This window comes from Chiloscyllium punctatum, unplaced genomic scaffold, assembly GCF_047496795.1.
Source record: "Chiloscyllium punctatum isolate Juve2018m unplaced genomic scaffold, sChiPun1.3 scaffold_1419, whole genome shotgun sequence".
In the NCBI taxonomy this organism is placed as follows: Eukaryota; Metazoa; Chordata; class Chondrichthyes; order Orectolobiformes; family Hemiscylliidae; genus Chiloscyllium; species Chiloscyllium punctatum.
Window position 1 is genome coordinate 6775 of NW_027311153.1, and position 726 is coordinate 7500.

General features: G+C 65.2%; 1 non-coding gene across 1 annotated transcript; it reads left to right on the plus strand.

Moving 5' to 3' along the window:
• Positions 1-555: 555 nt before the first annotated feature.
• On the plus strand, positions 556-709 carry LOC140475125 (5.8S ribosomal RNA). Its single transcript, XR_011959705.1, has one exon. It is a non-coding gene; the product is annotated as a 5.8S ribosomal RNA (ribosomal RNA).
• The last annotated feature ends 17 nt before the right edge of the window (positions 710-726 follow it).

The following is a 726-nucleotide window of genomic DNA, read 5'->3' on the forward strand; positions in this document are numbered from 1 at the left end:
TCTCGGTCGGGGCGCCTGGCGTCGATCGGTGGTCGGTGGCTTGCGGGCAAGCTGCGCTGTGAGTGTGGGAACGAGTATGACGAGCCGTTGCCGCGACTCCCAGTCCACCTCGGCGGTGGCTGGGCCGGGCGGGCGTCTGCTCGGGCGAGTGCCGCCCCCGCCTCCTCGCAGGAAGTCCGCTCGCCGACACGCCGCCACGTGCACGCGTCAGTGACGCTGCCGAACCGATGGCCGGTGCCCGTTCCCGCCTCTGCTTTTCCTAGGGCAAAGCTGCTGCACGCCTCGTGATACTAGGCGGGCGACATGGTGGCGGTGATCCTGCCTCCGTCGCTGCGGTGCGTTGGGGCACGCATCGCCTCTTGGGCGCCCTGTCCTCCTCCCCCCAATAGACGTATGTTTCTGCGGGCCGCACCAGGATGGTGCTCCCCATCGCTTCACGCCACCCTGCTCCGCCCGCACGCCGGCGTGCAGGTGGCTGTAGCTCAAGGTGGGGAGCGTATGTGCGGTCCGGGTCGCTTTCCTCTGGCGAGGGAGAGACCTAAAACAAACTCAGACAACTCTTGACGGTGGATCACTCGGCTCGTGCGTCGATGACGAACGCAGCTAGCTGCGAGAATTAATGTGAATTGCAGGACACATTGATCATCGACACTTTGAACGCACTTTGCGGCCCCGGGTTCTTCCCGGGGCCACGCCTGTCTGAGGGTCGTTTGGCAATCAATCGCA